The sequence below is a fragment of the Ptiloglossa arizonensis genome, chromosome 1 (genome assembly GCF_051014685.1).
Source record: "Ptiloglossa arizonensis isolate GNS036 chromosome 1, iyPtiAriz1_principal, whole genome shotgun sequence".
Lineage (NCBI taxonomy): Eukaryota > Metazoa > Arthropoda > Insecta > Hymenoptera > Colletidae > Ptiloglossa > Ptiloglossa arizonensis.
This window is the reverse complement of record NC_135048.1, coordinates 23,550,869-23,570,692: the sequence shown is the minus strand read 5'-3', so window position 1 is coordinate 23,570,692 and position 19,824 is coordinate 23,550,869. Positions and strand designations below refer to the sequence as shown.

The 19,824-nt window shown below is 43.0% G+C and overlaps 1 protein-coding gene across 3 annotated transcripts in view; it reads left to right on the top strand.

Annotated features, from left to right (window-relative positions):
• Positions 1-7: 7 nt before the first annotated feature.
• The window catches only part of LOC143150226 (uncharacterized), a 96,514-nt gene continuing 76,697 nt past the window's right edge, over positions 8-19,824 (top strand). The window contains exon 1 of one of the 3 annotated variants that reach the window (XR_012993000.1): positions 8-379. The gene's annotated coding sequence lies outside the window, so the exon portion shown is untranslated. The remainder of the gene's footprint in view (positions 380-19,824) is intronic. The other 2 variants (XM_076318366.1, XM_076318348.1) reach the window with 2 other exon arrangements.

Sequence of the window (19,824 nt, the reverse complement as noted above, 5' to 3'; positions counted from 1 at the left end):
AGGGGGGTCAACGCTCGGTGAACGATCGATCGCGATTGGCTTAGCCGCGCGTCCCGCGACCAATTGGAGCGCGCGCTGCGCCCTTGCGCGAAAGTTTGCTGCACGAGAAATGCCAGTTTGCTGCTGCAAGCTTTAGAGGCGCGGTTGTTGGTCGTGTCAGCCGGTTCGCGGTGTTTTCGCTGCCCTTTATTTCGCGTTTTTCACGGCATGTAAATTGAAGACAGTCAACGCGAACGTGTCGAAACGAAAAGGAATCCGTGCGTGTTGCGTGTGTTCATTTTTGTGCTTTTCTTCTTCTTCTTGTGCTGCGATTCATCACCGATCGAATTTGAAGGAGACCGCAGCGAGGGAGCTCCGATCTCTCGGAGAAGCAACCACGGTATGTCACCTGTCAATTTCATCCCTTGTTCCGCGATTAATTCATGGTTGTTATTGATTGATATCGTGCTCTGGATCGGAGCGTGCGTACGTACGTGCATAAACACGAACACGGACATGTAATTTTGATTCATAAAGTCGAAACGGAGTGTCGACTAGGTTTTTTGGAATAACCAATATTACATGTTTAGGAAACGATACAATACGGATGGTTCTTTCATTGAACGTGATGTATTCATTTATTTAGAATATTGTTAGATTATTGATCTACGGCTACAGCCATTTATAAAATTTTCATCCGTTTCTAATTAGCTCTTATCAAAAATTTGTGGCGTACCATTGCTATTATCAATTTGTACAATATTTCGATACCGAGACGTAACTGAAATTACATGTGTCCTAGTCGACTGGCCTTGTATCGAAGACTGTTCACATTTGGTCCTTTCGACCAGAAACGCGTTGCTCGCGTCGGATTCCATAAATATCTGTTTTATTTTACGGCATCATTAAAATTCACGGTAGTTTCCTTTCGCCTCCAAATGATTTCATTCTTTTACCGCAAAAAAGAAAACGCAATACAGAATGATCATAGTTTTTTTTTTTTTTTGTATATATATATATATTAATCCGATCTTTCGGTAAACACGTTCGACAGTGGAATTAGCGTGGCCCGAGTGATTAAGTCGCGCTAAAATTAGAACGTCTCGGGATTTATCTACGAAGCTGTTGTTTATGCGATTATAATCGGTGCAGTCCGGATTCCTACAACAATTTCGACGATAAACGCGTGGATCGCGCAACGTAATGCTTCGAAGGTTGGAGTGTTTTATAGAAGTAGGGTTTCCCGTGTAATTCCAGTCGAGAGACGTCTTTACAGCGTAAAGCCAATTTTGCTATTGCGTACCTACATATGCGATGACGTAACGTTTGTCCCTTCCAATTTGTTGTTACGCGCGGTCGTTACGGGGCAATGTTTTTCACGTGATCGAAACGCTGGGGCTTTGAGAACTTAAATCACCTCGACGGTTTTATAAAGACGAAGGTGTACGTAATTTTACGCGTTCGTTGATTTTGTTATTCTTAACCATTCAGCTACCAGATTGCGTTGATACGAAACGATTGATGCGTCGATCTAAAATAATTTTCTTTTAAGAACCACTTTTATGAAAAGAATCTTTCGTCGATGGACATTTTCCCTTTTTGATAATATAATAGTCGGTACACTGCGGTCAACCGACACGAGCATATAATTTAGAGGAACAATTACTTCATCCCTCGAGGAAAGAAGTAGCTCGACGCCGAGATAACTAGTTCCAATTTAATTTACGGACTGTCCTCGCGCTAATACTTGTACTTTGGAGTTATCTGAAATTTGTTAACACCATATTAGGACCGTTTACGTCCATCGAGCGACGTAACGTTCCCAAGAATAATATACATCCGGTGTGTTGAATTTGTAAACGAATTTGATCTTACACCGCGTGGTGTACCATATACGGTACATATCAGTTTTTGTATTTTGATTCGCAACCTTCGCGGTTAAGAAAAAAAAAAAGAATAGTACACGTTCGAGTACACGTAGATACGTTGCGCTTAAGCGTTAATATTATCTTTGAATTGTTATCGTTAATTTTTTGCAGTCCAATCTTGCGGTTTTGTTTTTCCATCGTAAAATCTCTTAAATCTTCATACTTTGTTACGTACAGATTAACATCCACGTGGTTTGTCCATTCGTATTATTATTAACGTTAGATCGTCTTTATTAAGAACAATGTAAATTTTTGTTCTCGAATATGAACGAATTTAGACTGCTTTACCGACAACAAAAAAAAAAAAAAAAGGTAACTACGATGGCCAAATTGGATAAGACCCGTCGCGTAGTTTTGAAATGTGTACAAACGGAAATGAGAATCAATTTTTTTTATTCGCGTTTCTCCCCCAATTTTCGCGACACTTTTTGCCTAACACGCTCTCTCCGTGGAAAATAATTTCACACCGCGTAAAGGTTAAAGCTGGCGCTAAAGGTCAATTTAATTAATATCTTGTTAGTATCGCGCGAATGTTGTGCACGATCCTCTAAATAAATTAATCCGCGCGAGGATAATACTAATAATTGATCCTGCGGCCGATCGACTGCACCTACACCGAGATTAAACTTTAATTGCTCGACGTGCGAACATAATTCTTCGATCGTTAAGGGGATTTTAAACACCCCTCATCGTTCCACTTAACGGTGAAGAATATTCTCAAAACGAAAGGAAATTTCGAAAAGTAAACCGAAACGTTCCGGCACGGATCTTCTAATTATTTCCGGTGGATACTCTAATTGCCCGATCGATCCGTACGTACGCGGGCACGTCGATTGTACACACATAAACCCCGCTGGAGGGCTTAGTATGGAAAATTGGCGGGCGAAAATTTCGCGGTTGAGATGTGCAGGAGGCTCTTTAATCCCTTTGCCGTGGTTTATCGATTCTCGTCGGCGCAGAATGCACGCCGAGTGCATCGCTATGAATGCTGCAGACGACGTGTGACCTTGAACGAGTAGGTCGCGTAGTCCAAATAGAGCCCGGGCAAACAAAATCCCTCTCCCCCCACCATTACCACCACCACCACCGCCACCACCCCCACCTAGTATTTTCGAAAGCGTAATTCACCGTTATTTAACCGTCGAGCACCGTCGCGAATGTTTCGCGCCGAACTTCGATTCCGTAGCGCTTACGAGGGAGAGGGGGGGTGAGGGGGCGCGCGGATCCTCGAATTCTCGTTTCGGATCGAAAGAAAGGATCGCGAACGAGAGCCCATCGCGTTTCATCGGCCCCGATAAAGGGACGTACGTACAGAAAAGTTGTCCGTTGAATCGTCCAATCAGATTATTGTTAATTCGATCGCACACGTCGATTCCGCAGCCGTTGCTCGTTAATGCCCCGTTAATCGTTCCGCGCCTTTGAATTTCTCGGTCTTTCAAAGGATCCACGGTACGTTTTCGCGGCTCCTCCTCGCAAAAGGCCCGTGGTCGTCGTGCCGTGCAACTGGCGCGTTGCGGATAAATTGAAATACTTATTTAAGGGGGATCCAATTAGGCTGCCATTCCTGGAATCGCCGCGGCCAGGTTTACGCCATTATCGATCAAACTGTCCCAGATTCGCGAATTCTTCGTCGCTGAAGCATTCGTGCACGAGGGTAACCGGGTGGGGTATCCTGCGCGTTCGTAGCCGACCTTTGTTGCCTCGAGTTCGAGCAATTAGTTCGGGAAATTATTTATCCTTATTATTCGAACTGGTTTCTTTTTCTTTTTTTTTTGTTTTCTTTTCTTTTGTTTTTTTCTGCACGCCCACGGGACTTCGACGTACGTATCTCTCTCGGTCGATTCGCGAGCGTTCCTCGGGCGGTGGGTAATTGTACGATTTTGTAAACGTTGATCGGCGAATGGAGTCCGGGGACGGGTCGCTTTTGACCCGTAGGTCAAAGACCCATTTAGATTGGTTCTGGTACGGTTCTTTCGTTCGAAAAATTTACGAGACATCGCGACAATGGTTCTTCCGGTTCTTGTGGAGGAATTCGAGTTTTGTGTGTTAAATACACGGAATAGAGAGACGTTTACTCGGGACTAGTCGAAGATCGATTGGGGCCTTGGTCGTTTACCTTTTAGAGGTACCTAATGTAGGTATTGAAAGGAAATTTTTGTTTTAGTGTGTAATAACTAATATTTGTGGAAAGAGGTGCGACATTGGGTACCTTTGTGCCAAAATTATTAGTGTTACCAAATCGTGAATTTATCATGGGGAATGTCGAATTTTCGAATGATTTTCTTTTATGTAAATTCGAGGCACTTGTAAATGCTCGGTTCCTGCGATAAGAGGACTGTGTTTATTTATATTACAAATACAGAGCGTATACAGGTTTATTTGAAGTTACAGATAACAATAGGGGCCTGGATTACTTTTAAAAGTCCTCGAATTTGTTTAGAAGTCCCCAATATGTTAAAAAATATGTTCTCATCGAATAAGTAATATTTATAGCGCAAGAAACAATATTATTAGGTTTTTCTGAAAGTCATTTCGTTTTCCAAAATGGAGAATATATAATTTAATGAAACGTTTATACGCTCTAAAAAAATCATATTTCATTTTCACCCAGAAAAAACGACCATTAAATCTTGCCATAAAATTTACTAGTGTTGCCAGATTGCAAACCGATCGTGCGATAAGAGTCTACACATATTCGTATCACATTTTGTTCCATCAGTATATACTCTAACCACGACTATTTTCGTCATCTACAGCCAAAACTCGTACAGATCGAACGATGAAATAATATCTTTCGAATTTGATATACTCTGGACAAACGTGTCCCGTAGAATGTATCGTGTTTTCCGGCACTAAATTCCGAGCTCGTAGGGCTGAACGCGAACCATTTAGCCCTCGGGAGGGTTAGAAGAACGATCGACCACTCTTCGCGACTTTGGTCGTTTAGGTTCGCTTCGTGGAAAAAGTTGCTCGACTTCTGAAGTCGTCTCAATCGGTCCGAAACTCTTGGAAATCAGTGTCGAAGGACTCTTCTTACGCGTCGTGTCATTTTTTCCCCCCTCGCGTTCGCGCAGATTACCACAGAACTTGTTTACGGCTGTTTTTATGGCTCTTGAAGCCGACAAGGTCGGAGGAGTGAGTTCCTTTCACGTCTCTTCCCCGTAGCCATCGGCTCCTTGACATTAGTTTTTTGGTTCACGCCGTTGCTAAACGCGGCTCGGAGTCTCGAGGGTGTCTGAGGAATTTGGAAAAGCTCGTTGGCCCGCCGCTCGAAACGAAATCGAGGCTTAAAGAGTCTGGAGTCGACTCAATTAGCCATAAGTGGCTGGAAATCGGGGAAGTTGAGAAATCGTTCTCTCTCTCTACCTCCTCTCTCTCTCTCCCGCTCGCTGGTTCGCTCTCTTACTTACAAGTGACTTTTTTCACTCCATCCAACCCTGGTGTTCGCATAGATTTTTTTCTCACGAGGCTCTCGTCGGCCGGGTGCTCACCGAAAAACTTCCTCTGAAAGCCTCGTGTGCACCAGCGCGCACGCGCACGCCCCGCTACTCGACTCGCGAAAACGCTGAGCGAGCTACTCGAGAGCGAGTTGCAAGCGCGGTTGCCTGGAACGCGCAAGCCGCTTTCCTCAGATTTTTACGCTAATTTTTAGGTCAGATCCGCGGCGAACCGTCCGGTCGGTTATCGAGAGCCACCCGTGGATGATCTCTCATCACGGAACGATCCGCGCGTTATACTCTTTTCACACGGATCGGATTTGCATGGAAGTATCGTTGAAAAGAAAAAAATTTTACCCTCCCGATGGGGGGAGGTAAAATCTTACATACCTTCATCGAGTTTCACGGCTCCGAGTTGTCCAAAGGTGAAGTCGAACGATGGTGGTTCTTCCCTCGTTTCGAGATCGAGAATCGTCGGTTTCCTCTAACCGAGGCTCGGTGGAGAAAATTTTCTTTCTCGTTACTCGAACTCGAACAATAAACCGAGCAGAGAGTAAACGGATTTGGACATCGGTACGACATCGATGCAAGTTACAGTATTCTATAATTTTTAAGATACAGTCGACGAACTTTCAATCGCTTCCTAAATTGCATTTAGTCTTCTTTTTACGGTTGAGAGAGACCCATGACGCTTCCACGAAGACAGAACGGGAAACGTAAAAGTTTGTAATTCACGTTACCGGTTGCGTCGCATTGAAGTTCGAAGGTGAGGCAGGGTTGGGGTTGTACAAATCCTACGTACTTCCGAAGAATCCCAATTTATACGAATCGTTCCTGAAACAGTTTCAGCTACGTGCAATTAAAATACCTAATCCGAGTAAGGTCGCGTACGGACTTGTTTGACAAGCTCGGCGAACTCGGAAACAATACTCCCAGGGTGGATGGAACACACGGTGGTTTTTAATTCGCGTTAGTGGTTGTATCGCTTTGACGTTCGCCCAGCGGGTTCTTAATTCCAGACTCGGCGGGTCACTCGTACCGAAGAAACGCAAACAACGTCGGTGGGACACAGTTTCTCGTATCCCCGCGTTGAAATTCTATCTTTAAGCGAGGTATTTACCGCGCTGTTATTCCAACGGTTGCATCACCCGTCCGTTCCTCGTATTATGCGTCCGCGACGTAACATTTTTCCCCGGTTTTGCAACAATCGTACGCGTTGCGTTAATCGTACGCCGATGGGACGCGGAGGCACGCGTTTTTTCTTCTTCTTTTTTTTTCTTTTTCTAGGCAGAGCCGAGCGACCGAACAACAGCGGCGCGTAATTTGCATGCACGCGGCCAATCGATTGTGTCATCCACGCCGACAATCTTATCTTCGGTGAGGCGCTTCCTTTCGAGCCGTGTCCCCTCTTCCAACGACCGATGTTTCTTTTTTCTTTTTTTTTTCTTTTTTCGATTTACCCTCCAGGTGTTCTCCAGCTCGGGCGGATTGGTAGCCTCGAGCACGGGGAAAATTCAGCCGACCGATATCGATGATACCCGCTCGCTCGACCGAGATAAGAAACGCACGTTCACGCGCGGAACGACCCGATGATTCCCGCGTTCCGCGCGACGAGAAAGAGAGAATCGCCGTAGAAATCGCGAAAGTGAACGGTTCTGCTCGAGTTCCCCTCGGACTTTCTAGATCAAAGAGGCCCGCCGATTCGCGCTGTTTTGCATGCGTGCGCAGCCGTGTCGTCGGTCCCCGCGAAACGAGAAAACAGCCTTCTCCGAACGCGCGGCGTTCTCGTTCGGAACGCCACCGAAGTCGTTGTTCGGTGCGATCCTCGGGTTTCGATCGTTGCTTTAATTACGCGCAAGTACACATGCGAATTACCAAGATAATTGGCCGACGACGTTTAACCCTCGACGTACTGCACGGGACGGACACTGCGCAGGGTCATTTCGATTCGCACAATGGGATCTGCATCGTGCAGGAGTCTCGGGGAGGAATTGCGAATAAATGTTTCCATACCGAGTGTTCCCCAGAGTGTAGTACCGACGAGCAGTGGATAATTCTATGTAAAGATGTGAATCGAAAACGAAGAATAAAATTGTTCGATGTGTCGCTTCGTTTTCGAGAAAATCGATTCGCGAAAGATCGTCTTCGTTTTTGACAAAATCGATTCTCGAAAGATTGTCTTCATTTTCGAGAAAATCGATTCTCCAAAGATTGTCTTCATTTTCGAGAAAATCGATTCGTGAAAGATTGTCTTCATTTTCGAGAAAATCGATTCGCGAAAGATTGTCTTCGTTCTCGAGAAAATCGATTCTCGAAAGATTATCTTCGTTTTCGAACAGATAGTCTTCGTTTTCGATTCGCTATTTCGCGTGGAATTATCTACTCGATATTATTGCACTTCGAGGGACGCTCTGTGTGTAAAGTATTTTTAATTTTGTATATAAGTAGAGATATTGAAAGGTAATTTTTTTGTAGAAATATATAGGTAAATATGTATATACAATTGAACGATTTGTTTTCGTAAATGTACGCGCGTTTGACCGAAAAATATTGAGTGGGTCAAAATAACCTTGTGTTCGGCGCGCGAGGGTGAAAGAGATCGCGTCGAGTACCTTTGTTCGCCCTACTATGGGTACAAAGAGATATAACACGAGCGGTGGTTTTAGTACATCGCAGAGACGAAGGCTAACAGCTGCTCCGACGTTTCGCTCCGATCTAGATAATTTGTTTGGATAATCGATAATAGTTGCAAACTTGTTTGTTTGCGGAGAACGTTTATAGGGTGTGGAATGAAAATGTGGGTTTTGAGGGAAGGGAAGCGATAATTTAGAGGCAAGGTCGGACGTTCGCGTGAACTTTTTCTCGTCAGAATTCAGGACGATGTGATGCTCGTTGAACGAGAAACATCTTGTCTAGCGACCCAAAACCTTGAAGAAATATTTAAAAAATTTTTCCTAGAGGAGTATCAGATTGGGACAATTTTTGGGGACGAAAATATCGTAACGAATAAATATTAGGGCGGTAACAATTAACATTTCTCGTTCAAGAGAACAATTTTCAAAGAGTGCTCACAGAAATGAACGAAATATTTTTCTCTGAAAAAAAAAACAACTTTGCCTCCTCTGCGTGAAATTCAGGTCGCTCCATCGATTATGGATAAAACAGTTTTCGCATCATAAATTTCAGGCATTTTTCGTGCCACGCAGAACGAGCACAAAGTCATCAAATACACGTACCGTAGTAGAAAGAGGAGGAGCCTTTCGGAGACATCGAAATGCAGTATCGCAATGAGTACGGTCTGATTGATGGACTTGGACACGCAACTAAACGATTAGAACCTCCGTAGACAAACATCGTATCACATAAAATTCTACCGTTCGTCTGGGTCGACAACCCCGAGTGTGTAAGCATAGCATTGTGATCACGACATCGGATAAAGTGGCAGTGAGCATAGCTCATAATCGTCGGGACCGACGGTCGACTTTTAAGGTCTTCGCTCCACGGAACGCGAGATGTTCAACCATAAGACCATCTCGCCACCGTGTTCGATGGTCCTCGATGTTTGCACGCGGATTTCGCGTGTTCAAGTATCGTCGAACAATCGTCCGAGTGTTAATTTCTCAGTCTTTAGCGATTCATGCACCACTGTCGAGATCCACGAACGAGGTATCCACCTCTTATATTTTTATATAATCGAATGCTTGTCTACGGACGATCGTGTTACTTCCAGTTTCAAGATTCGATTTCAAGTTTCCGGATACGTAAATATCGCAGAACCGTGTCCGCGCGATTTGAAGCAGGAAATCTTGAAACGTATATAAAACAAAAGAAAAACTCCAGTAGAGGAACAAAAGTCCACGTTTAGCTGACCTTTCGCTCATATTAGTACCTAAGTACCAAGAGCACCTTTGTTCCCGATTCAAAGGTGGTCTCGTGCAGCGTTACACAAAGAAAGGGAAGATCCTCCATGCTAGGCCGAGTATTGAGTTTAATCAGTATATAGTCAGCAGACTGTAATTTCGCTGCCTTCAGCAACTCGCGTTTTCCCTGGCCGATCCATAAACGAGGGAGTCTCGTGTTCTCCCGGTAGCTGGATTTTTATCTCCAAGACGTTCGCGTTACTTTTCACGGTTCGAGACTCGAAGTTCCAGGCTCGTTGTATATCCTCGGCAACCGAACCGTGTTTAAACATGGTGGTCCTGTATCAGCTTCGAAAGCGAACCGATCTCTATTACCGCGAAAAATCTCTAGAATCTGTACCGAAAGTCCACGTTCTAACTTTTAACTGTCGCGTTAGCTAAAGTTACCAAAGTACATCTTTGTTTTTCTGTTCGAAGTCTCTCGTAGGGTCGTACGAAGAAAACGAAGTTTCTCTATGCTAGGCTGCGTATTGAGTTTAATTCGCTGACTGGTGTACAGTCAGCGGAGTGTTAATTTCACCGCTTGGCAACTTACGACAAAACGTGGCAGTCTCGTGCTTTTCGTTAGTTGGATTATTATCTCCGATATGGTCGCGTTACTCGTCGCAGATTTCACTTAAAGCTAGATTAAATACTCCAAGAGAGCGTCCGAACAGTTTGAACCGAGAGTAGATTACGTTGGAAAATCTCTCGAACTGGAACGTAAGCTCATCGGTGAGATTAGCAAAGCACACCTTTGTTCTCGACTCACAATCTTCTCTAAAGTGACACGTAGAAAACGAAGATCCTCCATGCTGAACTATATATTAACTTCAATCTACCGATTAGGGTACAACGAGAGTGTTAATTCCGTCCAACTTGTGGCTTAACGAGGAACTCTCGTGCTTTCTGGCAGTTGGATGGTTATCTCCAAAATGGTCGCGTTACTTTTTACGGATTCTGCTCGAAGCTTCTCGTTAAATAACCCAGGAAAGCGTTCGAACCGGAACGAGACTAGGATGGAGAGTCTGTAGAACTGGATATAAGTTCATCGGTGAGATTAGCAAAGCACACCTTTGTTCTCGACTAACAATCTTCTCTAAGGTTACACGTAGAAAACGAAGATCCTCCATGCTGAACTGTATATTAACTTCAATCTACCGATTAGGGTACAACGAGAGTGTTAATTCCGTCCAACTTGTGGCTTAACGAGGAACTCTCGTGCTTTCTGGCAGTTGGATGGTTATCTCGAAAATGGTCGCGTTACTTTTCACGGATTCTGCTCGAAGCTTCTCGTTAAATAACCCAAGAAAGCGTTCGAACCGGAACGAGACCAGGATGTAGAATGAGTAGAAATGGAACGTAAGTCCATCCAGTGAGTCAGCAAAGTGCATCTTTGTTCTCGAGTGTTCCGTAGGTCTACGTTAAGAAAGGGAAGCTCCTCTATCCGGGGGTATTGAATTTAGCCGGTAAACACTCTGACGTAGCGTTACCCGTTTCGTCTTTCGGTGTTCCCGTTTTGTTTCCCTCGGTCGAATTCTCGAAGCTCCGTGCCATTTACTAATTGGATTCTTCCATACCGGAGGCCTTCGAAAGACCCCTTTGAAGTTTACTGGCGTGCAATTCCGATTCTTGGTCAACGATCGGCGTACATATTATTAAACCGTTTGTTCAACGACTCGGGGAAGCTCCCGTTGACGTCTCGCAATTTGCCAAATTACAGTACGCGTACGTGGAAACGGTAATCCCGAAGATCGACGTACGCCTGACATTTTGGCCCGCGAATCTGACGGTGTTTTGGCGATGGCGCCCGGTGCGTCGAGACGGTTTCATCGATCCATTCACTCTCACCGGCGTTTATGCGGCCCCAGACCTCTCTCGCTTCCTCGTCTCGTCTCGTCTCGCTCCCGTTTCTCTACCTTGCCACGGCAACCTGCTATCCTCTACACCTTACTACCCGGTGCCCTGTTCGTCCCACGCGAGACTTTATTTCCGTGTTCGGAGTAGTTTTCCTTCTCGTTTTCTTTTTCTCTCCTATCTCTTCTATTCGTTTTTTCCCTACGTTTTCGGTCAGCACCCCCCGCGAAAAGGAACACACCCTTTACGAAACGCGGCGCCGGATCAAAGGGCAGAGATTTCAACGACGATGGGGATCCGCGAAGCGTTTCGAAAATGTTTGACCCAATTCGAGGCTCGATGCTCGTTTCGAAGTCCGCGTAGTCGTCGAAGATATTAAGAACGACCTCCTCCGAGCCCTGTATCGCGTACATCGTTGCTCCCGTGGATTACAATGGAAATTGAACACACGGAAACGCAAACACCGTGGAAATCCTCGGTTAAAGTTCTTCAGAGTGGCTTGTACGCGTGTGTGTGGAAGTTCGAACGAACTGGGGCATTTTTATGGTATAATAATAGTACCGCGCGTCAGAGTTGCGCGCAAAATGAAACGAACTGTCGAGTAAAAACGGAAAGTATGGAAGCGAGGATAAGTACAGGTTACGGTACAAAGCCGGGCGTACGCTGTTATTAACCTAACTTGGAGAACGCAATAAGAATACAATAATAATGTATAATGAGAATAGGAGAAGAGAAGAAAAGATATACGTGCGTACGCGCGTATTCGTGATCTTTGAATCGATGATTGAGGTGAACGGTACAAACATCGCAACAGTGTAACAAATGTATTAGCATAATAACGGAGGAAGAAGAATGAGATTTCGTTAATAGGAGGAGAGCAAGAGAATAATTCTACCGGTAAAAAGATTGCTACGGATACGGATTCAAATATTATTAGTTTCGGTGTTTACAAGACGTTCTCAACCGTGAGCCCGTAGCTACGTGAAAGACTTTGTTACGTGTCTACCTACGACTTATCGTGTGAGTCCTTAGGTCGTGCAAAGTAAACACAGTACACACCGGGGTACTACGTAGTTGTAGATAACCGATGTCGTTCAGCAACCGTAACAGAGCGACTATTGTACTTTGTCAATTTATAAGTATAGAGTTACTCCTTCTTGTACTTTACGCTCTTTAAACAATGCTTCGTATCATCACCGATAAAAACCTCTCGTAACTCTAAACCCGACGATACTTAGATCCGTGTTCATACCGACTGTATCAACGAGTACACGCTCCCGATGATCGATCCAAACTCTTCGATGCGTCCTATGCGCAACGAGGGAACGTGCAACAACGTACCAGTTCGTTTAATCGAATTAAATTGGAAGACGTCGGACGTTACCGTACAGAGAAGAAGAAAATATTGCACGAATAGCGCGCTTACATAAAAATAGTGTCGCGCGAAATATAAAGGTCGAAGTCGTACGAGTGAAATTAATAGGGTTAAGAAAAGTTACGATGACGTACAAATAACACTGGATCGTAACTGTACCGTACGAGGTGGGGGACTTAATCCTCGTAGCGGAGAAGATTCATATAGCTTCTCGAGGAATGGTTTCCCTTTCGTTGCCGAACAGATTCCACGGAGTTGTTTCAGCTCTCTCCTGTTTTCCCGAATATCAGAAATAATGACCAGAGATACCGAGAAGGTGGTCGTATGGTTCGTGACACGTACGGTAATCCCAAGAAACCGAAATTCATCGCGGTTAGTTACCGGCAATGTTTCAGCTCACTGGTTTCGCGAACGACGATCAAGTTGTCGTTCGAGCGATTACGGTGGAGGAAGCAAGACTCATCTCTATAATTCTCGATGAGAACTACTTCGTTCGGAAAGGAGACGAGCCGGCCACGGGAGGAAAAGCCGCGCCTTTCCACGGAAAGTCGACCAACGAGCGAACAGCACCGAAGGTCACCGGTGTCTAATAAAATTGCAACCTCGTTTCGATAAATCATCCAGCGATCAGCACTCAAGGCATTCACCACACCCTTCCGACCTGACCCAGAAATCGAAAGGTGGGCGCGCCAGCCCTACGCGGGCTTATCCTTTGAACTTTAAGGGGTTGCGCAACCTTGACGACGATGAAACAGGGAGAGTATAATATTCCTATTCGAATATTTTTACAGCAACTTCGTGCCTCTGATGGATATTAATCCTTTTTTTTTTTTAGTGAAAATTAAATGTATCAAATTCTAAATGAATATTTTTTTGTATTTGGAACATGGGCGAAGAAAATGGTAGGTCGTCTTGAAAATTCAAGTTCGAGTAATATTATCTTCGGATTTATTTATCGTGCGATGTTTGGAACTTTTTAAGTTTAAAGAATCGTAGGAAATATTGTTTCATACTCGTAAAAATATATTTACAAGTGTCTTTTGATAGATTTTACGCAGTGTATAGATTCAGATTCATCGAAGCTCGATGATGTTATTGTAATACTTGTTACTTCAACGAGTATTTTCCTTTTGTGAAATTTGTCGCGACAGGAAAATTGTATTACTACGAAAACACACTCTGTTAGTCATATTAGGAGATATTGGGAGATTATTTACACACGAACCGTGTAATTTTTCAAAAAAATGTTTCTCCACTGCTTTGGAACAGTGGTCGAGCAAAAAAATGAACTTAATGAGGAACTCTTGGAGGACTCTTTCAGGTAGGGGCCCGTAGCTTCATTAGTTTCATGGTCGATCCGCCCCTGATTGTACAGATTTACAAACGGGGCGAAGGTTGTATTATTTATGAACTCGTGTCGTACTTTTGTCAGTGGTGCGATTTCTTCAATCGAGGATTCTGTTTTTCGTATTAATTTAAAAAAAAAATTCCAAGCATCGTAAAAAAAAAAAGAAATATTTTCAAGCGTTCTTCGTTGGAATTGCGATCGTTTAAGATTCGATTTGTCATCAGCGAGCGCGGTTCCCTCGATCCAGAAACGGTTTCTCAGGTTCGTCGTTCCGCATGCAATTCGGTGCATCTACGGGGCCGTTGGATGCTGCAATGTCGCGAACGAATCCGAAAATAACGCGAGTTTCTGGCGTCTCTTCAGCGGTTGATTCGTGTCCGGTCGTCGTTATTAAATATTGCTCGAAGTTTCGGAATTGCTCGCTCGTTGTTTCGCAAGCGAGATCCTCTTCTTCTTCCGACTTATTCGCGCCTTGTTAAGGGTGGACATTCGCGAGAAAATTAGTTAACAGTTTTCGAGATACAATTTGTGGAAACGACGTCTCTAAAATTACATCTTACTCTGTCGTTGGGAATGCTGTGAAATATCAAGTGCATCGTTGAATTACGTTTCTATTTTTCGTAGTACAATTCGAAGAAATATCGAGTACACTCGTAGACGTCGAGGACTGAAAATAAACGTATCAGTTTTTGAGATACAATTTTCTAAAAAGATACTTTTCAATATTATACTTTGAGAAGAACTTGGTAAATTAATTTTTAAGTGAATATTCTCTTCGAATACACCTACTGCCATTTTATTTTTTCATTATCAAGTGCATCGTTTAATTACGTTTCTATTTTTCCTAATACAATTGCAAGAAATATCAAGTACACTCGTAGACATCGAGAACAGACTTTACGTGTAAATAAACGTATCAGTTTTTGAGATACAATTTTTTAAAAAGATACTTTTCAATATCGTACTTTAAGAAGAATTTGGTAAATTAATTTTTAAGCGAATATTCTCTTCGAATACACCTATCGCCATTTTATTTTTTTCATGTCTGGAGGTATTCTCGTTATTCGTTCGAATCGTAGCGCGAAAAATAAAAGTATATAGTAGTTCGCTCGATACTTTCGTAGCTTACTTCCACCGACAGAGTAACGTTTACGTAAAAGTTCACGAGCATTTTAGAGTCGGTTCCCAGAAATGGGCGATGGTTCCCGTGGAAACTCACGCGTCACCCAGATACGGCTGACATTCCAATCAACGCGTTAAAACGATCGAAGTTGTTATATTTGAAAGCGTCACCTATTGATTGGGCAAGGCGGTCGTCTACCTGAAACTTTGGGTGAACAGAACCGACGAAAATAGCGAAGGTAAATTTATTCTTCCTCGGCAGTTATTTTTAATTGTCTTTGCAGAGTTTAACCGACCTCGTCGTTTCGATAGCGCAAAGATGATTGAGTTAGACGTTCGTTGCGAATAATGAACGAACAAATCGAAATGAAATTTTACCTATCGATCCTACCTAAACGCAGCTAACAATTTCCTTTATTTTATTCAACCATCGAGACCGGTGAAATTTTATAACTCACAGAAACGATTCCACGATCGATTTCCCTTTATTTTATTCAGTGGGATTAAATTTGATTAGAAACTCGATGCTCCTTGCGAATAATAAATTCGAGCGGATATTAAATCTAAGGAAATAGGAAACAATTCCACGATTAATTTCCCTTATTTCGTCCAAATACCAAGAGAGATCGAATCTGATCGGAAATCTATCGCCCGTTGGGAATAATACGATCGAGGCATATTTTAAATCCAAGGGAACAATTCCATCGATTAATTTCCCCTTATTGTATCCAACTATCGAGAGAGATCGAATTTTATTTGAAACCGAACGCTCCTTACCGATAATAAATTCGAGGTAGATTTCGAACGCCAGAAAATAATCCAACGATTAAATTTCCTCGTTGTATCCAACTCTGGGGTGATATTAAATTTTATTAGAAACTTAATGCCCCTTGCGAATAGATAAATTCGAAGCAAATAATTCGAGCACGTGAGTAAATAATCCAAAGATTAAACTTCCTTTAATGAAATCCAACGAGAGATCTAATTCTCAATTGAATCCTTACGAACAATAAATTCGTGCCAGATTTTAAACGCGAGTAAACAATTCTACGACGAACGTCCCTTAATTTCTCTTAATCGAATCCCAAGAGAAACTTATCGCTCCTTACGGACAGTAAATTCGAAACGGATTTTAAACGGCGAGAAAACAATTCCACGATTAACTTTCCTTTTTTTTTGTTTTTTTCTCCACCGAGTTCCACGCGAGGGAGATGAATTCCGTAGCTACGATTTAAATGTAAAATAAAACGTAATGTAAAACGGTAGAGGCGCGTGTAAAGTCGTACTTGCAGGGTTGTTGCACAAATTCCTCGGTGAGTTACAAGAGGAGAGGGTAGACAGAGGGCGGGTAACCAAGTCGTTTAATTAAAATATTGATTCAACGGGCGCGAACGCAGCGAGAGAAAATATTGGTCCTTTCCCTTAACTGTTGTACGAACCCTTTTTTCCCCATTTTATCTCTTCTTTTCTTTTTTTTTTGACACTTCTCCGTTCGTCGGTTTCGGATCGAAAATCGAAGCGATTTCGTTTCTTGTTTGCTCGACTCGCGAGCTCGACGACGATGCACGAGTGTTCGATCTGTTCTTATCCGCGTAGCGGTTCTCCAGTTCGAGATTCTAGCGCTTGTTTCTCGCGTGGAACAGCGCGCAGCACGCGTTGTGACATAATCGCGATCGCCGATGTCGAGGACGAATCTCGCCGATGAAAATAATTGGTGTCGTTCATTGACCCGTTCTTTCCCGCTTCTCGCGTTTCTTCCACGGTTCTATTGTCACGAACGCATCGAGGAGTCACTCTTGTATGGATACAAAGGCACGGATACGACAAAGGCAGCCGCGTTTCGTCGTTCTTTTTTTTTTTTTCGTCTTTTTACATCCCCGTTTTCTCCTCGTCCTTGTACCCGTTACGAGGACTATCGGGTCTGTTTCTAGGTTGGCGGGAATTTCTGAAAAAAAATAAAAAGAACTTGAACCGTTTTCCTATCGAAAGAGACGCCCTCGTTTAGCGCGGAGCACACGTTTCTACCTTTACCCGGTTTCAAGTTACAGAAACTTGGTCGAGAGCGCAACAAAGTCTATAATGCAATCCAGTCGCGCAACACGATGAAGAATGGAGCGAAGTTACGCGTAACAAGTGGTGCACCAAGTTTAGTTCCAAGTCGATACGGGTCTCGAACGAACGTTCGTACGTTCTACACCTATACGGGGTGTTCTATTTAAAATAGGCCATGGAATCGTGTACAATTTATTTTTAACGCGACGGTGGAACATTTCGGGCACAATTCGAGCGGTTCTGATCGGTTGACTCGTTGCTGGACGAGTATTCTTTTCGAAGTGGCTTTCTTAGAAACGTTCAAGGTCACCGATAATTCTACACGGTGTATCGTATCGGATTTTTCTCTCGTCTCTATTAGCCTATATACTCGTAGATCGTGTTTCGAGAGAGAGAGAACTCCAAAACAGCGTTTGGAAGATAAATTTACTCTTCGAGTTTACTCTTTGTACTGGATTCTACATTACCCGAAAAAATGTTCTTTTCGATGTTATTGGAGAATAACAAAAGGTGTTTTGGAGTTACTAACACGTTGACCGCCATGCTAGTTTTACATACTTGAAGATATCCATAAAAAATAGAAATATTCAAGAATTTGTCGATGTACCCGTTATTCTATAGTATTACTATTTGGAATAGTAATACTATTGAAAAATTTACAAGTATCAGAGTTCGTGTCTAAAAAGTACGAACATTCAATGACGTACTTGTTACTTTGCAGTTAGTTTACATTTCTAAAATCACCAATGACCACCGTGGCGTTCGACGTGTTGATGAGGCGATGAGTTTCGATCCGGACACCTTGTATGTTATGGTTATCGTGGAAACGATCGTATAATGTAGGTTGTCGCTGATATTAGTAATAAAATGCACGTAGTTGCAACGGTGCGACTCTATATGCGCGTTCCGATGGCGTCGGGTGAACAATTTCTCGATGCATCGCGAGGTTGATTCTGTAATTGCATTCGAATCGTTCGGTAACGTCGCCTCTGTCGCTCCCTGCACGTCGACGTTCCTCTCCGAGAGGCTCTCGAAGTCTTCCTCCGGTTCGATCGCCGTCTTAGAAGACGGAGCGGTCCGCTCGGTCGGCTCCGGCGAGTGTCGTACGCGCTCGAGCAGTGCTAAGAATACCGCGGCCAGCCATATTTGGCAATGAGACCGCGTGGCCGCGCCACGCCGCGCCGCGCCGCGCCGCTCGCGGGAACACGAAAGGGAGAACCGCTTCTCTTTTTCGGGTGGAAAATCGCCACGACCGAGAGGGATCGCGAGACGATCGGGGGAGACCCCGACGTGTACTGGCCCACACGTGACACGTGACACGGGTCCTTTGGGCTCTGTAAATTCTTCAGGATTTTCTCTAAATTAGAGAAAATTGAAGTTGATCGATTTTTGGTCATTTTTAACGAATTTGAGATACATAGGTGTGTCATGGGTTATTTCGGAGTATGCTTTGCAAATTGTTGGGAATTGTTCTTAGTGTGAGTGTAGATCGATTTTTGGTAATTTTGAAACAATTTGAGATATGTAGATGTGTCACCGGTCATTTCGGAGTATACTTTGTAAATTCTTAAGGATTTTCTCTTTTCTTAGAGAAAATTGAAATTGATCGATTTTTGGTCATTTTTAACGAATTTGAGATATATAGGTGTGTCATGGGTTATTTCGGAGTACGCTTTGCAAATTGTTGGGAATTGTTCTTAGTGTGAGTGTAGATCGATTTTTGGTAATTTTGAAAAAATTTGAGATATGTAGATGTGTCACCGGTCATTTCGGAGTATACTTTGTAAATTCTTAAGGATTTTCTCTTTTCTTAGAGAAAATTGAAATTGATCGATTTTTGGTCATTTTTAACGAATTTGAGATATATAGGTGTGTCATGGGTTATTTCGGAGTACGCTTTGCAAATTGTTGGGAATTGTTCTTAGTGTGAGCGTAGATCGATTTTTGGTAATTTTGAAACAATTTGAGATATGTAGATGTGTCACCGATCATTTCGGAGTACGCTTTGCAAACTGTTGAGAATTGTTTTTAGATAATGTCAGTGTAGTTCGATTTTTGGTAATTTTGAAACAATTTGAGAAATATAGATCTGTCACCGGTCATTTCGGAGTGTACTTTGCAAATTGTTGGGGATTATTTTTAAAAAATGGCAATGTATGGTCCTTTCGAAGTAAATTTTCTGAATTGTTGAGGATTTTTTTTTTGAGGTAGTCACTTGTAACTTGATTTAGAATTTTTGGAGTAGATCACTGTAGCTTGATTTTCAGTAATTTTTTTAGAAATTGAGGAAGAGTTTTTGATACTATAGGTGTAGTATGAACGTTAGACACTTGGAGAAGGGATTATTTTGCAACAAATTTTGCGAATTTCTCCCATAATTTTCACTCAAAACTTCATTTCGAGTAATTTTGTTGGATTTCACAATGATAGGATTTTTTAATATCTTAGATGTGGTATCGAACTCCTGATAAAGGATTTTAATTTTGTGTACTTTAGTTGGACTTGAAAAATAAGTTCAGTAAGTTAAATGTTTACAGTTGTGTCTGGACTTAATTCCTATGATTGAATACAAGTAATTGATCACGATATAGATTTCGCGAATTTCTTTTGCGGGAAATTCTGTGAAGCTCGACTTTACGCGATATCGTTGGTATTGGTAAATACGGATTTAGACGCTGAACATCCAAGATTAAATGTAACGAGTCTGCTCGATGTTGAACATTTGCTGTTTCGCGAATGGGAACGATGCTTCGAGCGCTTTTTGCGTTGCAAGCTAGAGCGTCGAGAAAGACGGTTGGTAATTACATAGCACATGTCTGGCCCATGT